The sequence below is a fragment of the Stegastes partitus genome, unplaced genomic scaffold, assembly GCF_000690725.1.
Source record: "Stegastes partitus isolate 25-593 unplaced genomic scaffold, Stegastes_partitus-1.0.2 Scaffold801, whole genome shotgun sequence".
Classification (NCBI taxonomy): domain Eukaryota; kingdom Metazoa; phylum Chordata; class Actinopteri; family Pomacentridae; genus Stegastes; species Stegastes partitus.
In genome coordinates this window covers 113,802-117,282 of record NW_007578532.1, presented here as the reverse complement: position 1 = coordinate 117,282, position 3,481 = coordinate 113,802, and the positions used below count along the sequence as shown (strand labels likewise).

General features: G+C 37.8%; 1 protein-coding gene across 1 annotated transcript in view; it reads right to left on the bottom strand.

Moving 5' to 3' along the window:
* LOC103365002 (olfactory receptor 7C1-like) overlaps positions 1 to 3,481 on the bottom strand; it is a 17,961-nt gene that overhangs the window by 3,262 nt on the left and 11,218 nt on the right. The window lies entirely within an intron of this gene.

The window sequence follows — 3,481 nt, the reverse complement described above, 5'->3', positions numbered from 1 at the left end:
TCGTGGTGGAGAAACTTCATTCTGTTTGTCTTTAATGCATTACCTGGCAGTGCCACATCGCTCCTCTCCTCTCTGTCTAGTACAGACAACCGCAAGGTTTTTCTTGGGGAGGGGGGGTTGAAACCAGCCAATCAGTGCTCTGGGATGGGAGCTCACTGCTTTTGGAAAATGACAGGGGATTCCTTCTTCAGCATGTTTCAGCCTACTGCACATGAAGTTAAAAAAAAAAGCACCACAGTGAATGAAGAAGTCAAGTGAATGTGTTCGCTGGACAACATGATTTCTTCAGCTTGCTGTTTTTAGGATTTGAGTGTATTTTGAGTGCAGATTTCCCAGTTTCTGTCTCACTTTTATTGCAGTTATCATTCCTCCCATTCCCGAAGACAGACAGTCTTAATTTTGCTCGTAGTCAGTGCAACTTACACTGCATGTTTTTATATCATTGGATCTCTCGATAACATGAAAGCATTTTTTTGGAATGTTGCTTTGACATTATTCCTACTTTGTTATCATGGAACATAATCTGTGGCCCTGACTACATCCTGAAAACATCCTCTGAATGCTGCAGTTAAAACGGTTGACCTTTAACCTGACAAGGACATTGTTTGAAATAATAAAAATCTACATAATGTTCTGTAAATAATAAACTGAAAGCCTCTCAGAAACCTGCTGGTGAACCTAAAAGGCAGTTGTTGCTTTTAATCGCCCACATTGTGGTGATTATGGACTTGTTTTCCTGTGTTTCTGGATTCTGTTGTTTGTGTGTTCGGCTGGCTGTGCTGTTTGTTTCAGGCTGGGCGGGGCTGGTTGGAGGAGGACGCTCGCATGCTGGCACAGCTGCAGCTCATTGTCCTCATCAGCACACTGGTCACCTGGGCTCCAGTGCCAGACGATTGCCAACTCCACGAGTGGTACATCAGGCCGCTTAGTCGCGTTCACTAAGTTCATGAGGTTTACACGTACAACTCTCGAGCTCACCAGTAACCTATTTTGTCTCTCCTTGTTTCCCAGCGTCCCCTCCACCGGTCCAAGCGTGCAGCCGTTCGGTTTCCCACGTCAGCCTTCACTTCAAAATTTCCCCTCCGTGAGCACCTGCACATAAAATCACCCTCCTCCTTCAGCTACATCCTACACACCTGCCCCGGATCCCTCACCTGCCTCCTGGATTCCCTCACCTGCCTCCTGGATTCCCTCAAATACACTTGATTTCCCTTTAACCTGTCTCCCTCTCATTTTGGGTCCAAACCCACGTCCTTTGGCCACTGGGCCGTAACACACATTACAACATTCATAAGAGTTAAAAACTAGAAAAACTGAATTAGTTGTCAAATTTTCAATTGTCTGTAAGTCCCTGAATGAATAACGTGTGTGACATTTTGTTTGAACTAACCAAACTCAGCTTGATATATACATATATATATGTGTGTCAAAAATGAGTCGACATTGAGTAAAAATGTGACAAAAACACCCAAAAACATCCAGAAATGGCATGGGTTGAGGGGATAACATCTTTTTTTTTTTTTTTTTTTAAAACATGAGTAGAACTTGTAAATGAATTTAGCCAGTGTGGTGTAAACCTTGTCTTATAGTTTGGCAGTTTGTGTGCCAAAATCACAAATGTCACAAAGCTGAAAACAGGGATGTTTCTCTGAGCTCATGAAGAGCTGACTTTTTAGAGACGTGGCTTTCAAAGGTCAGCAACTCTGCAAACATATGATGAGTATAAATATATATAATATGATGCGTTGCTGTAGATTAAACTAGTGTAAAAGAAGGTGAAACAAGCAGAACTTTAAACATCTGGAGCTCTAAAATGCAACATCTGTAGCACTGATATTAATCAGAAAGCATCTTAGGTAATAGCAAAATACTGACAGGGAGCATTTTACTGCACATGGTTGTTTTTTTGTTTTTTTTTAAAAAAAAACTTGATTAAAATGTTGCTGAAATACTTTCATGTGCTGACTTAAACAACATTTAGAATGCCTACTTTTTACTTGTAGTGGAGTATTTTTCTAGTTCTCATCTGTTCAGTAGCTGTTGAACCCATAAACCTGTAGCTCTCTGTTGTAAAGGTTTTTTTATGCTGATATAAACCTATCACCTGACAATTTAGCGATTATTTGTCCAACAAGTTCTCCTAAAAGAAGACATGTTAACAACATATATATACTTTTTTTTTCATTTCAGCACATCCTAATAAATATGTCATTATTATTTACTGAAAGTTTAATAGAGCAACTTTTGCAGTTTCACAAAGAACTGGCTAAAGCAGCATAAATTTCCACCTGACTTCTACACCAAAGTCAATTACTTCTTGTCAGCTTCAAAATGAAACCTTTTACTTTTAACTTGTTTACAGCAATAACGAGTTGATATCATTTAAAGGTTTCTCTTAAAACAAACACATACGTCCCGTCAGGTATGTAAGTAACAGATTTGGAAATACAATTTATTAGTTAAACTATTTTAACTAAATAACAGGAATTGCATTATTTCATCAGCTTAAAACAAGACAGCAGTCGTGATACAGGTTATGTGTTTTGTGAAGCAGACAAAATTACATGCTTGTTTAACTGTGGATGCTCATCAGTGTAGAAATCCTTTCCCATAATTACAATCAGCAACATGATCAGGCTGATAAACATCATAGACATGTCCAGAAAGTGTCAAAGTGGCTGCAAAAAAATATATTCATGCAACACAGTTATTTAGGAGCTCTTGTTCAAATGTAAAAAAAAAATCTTCTTTTTTTGTCTTGGTGTGACAAATGGCACATGTTAAGTCTCTAATAGTCCACTAGAGTCCTCTAGTGGACTGTTTTTTGAGTTAAATTCCAGACAGCAAGTCCACCTACATCTTATTTGACAGGTGTTGGGCCTGTTTGTCTTTTGTCCTTTGAGCATGTGATGACTCTTCAAAAGCAAAATCTCTTCAAATATCTGACATTTAGAAAAAAAAACATAAAAACTTCAGGTTTTATAATTACATTCATTTTATTCCTAAATACAAAACAACAATCAGACAAGTGACCATTCAAAATACATTGAGTGCAACATATATATATAACTGTACAACTGTAAAGACAACAGGTAGTGGATGCATCTGGTTCAGTGCCTATCGTTTAAAAAAAAACAGTGTACAATTAAAAATTAACCACTCATGTTAATTGAATAAAGTGCTACTTTACTCTAATTATAAAAGTAATCACACAAAAAACTTTGTTCCGAATTTTAGTCAGTTTAAAGCCATAAATGAGAGGATTTATAAGGGGTGGTACGACGAGAAATTCTATCGCTATGAAGTTTCGAATCATTTGAGGGAAATCTTTTGAAGAGAGTCGCAACATCATACCATCGACAAGTATAGTGACCAGAAAAGTGAGCAAGGAGACTAAATGTGGCACACATGTTTGCATGAACTTTGCTCTGTTTTCTAAAGAACTCATGCATGTTTTAATGAGATACAGGTAGGACCAGAC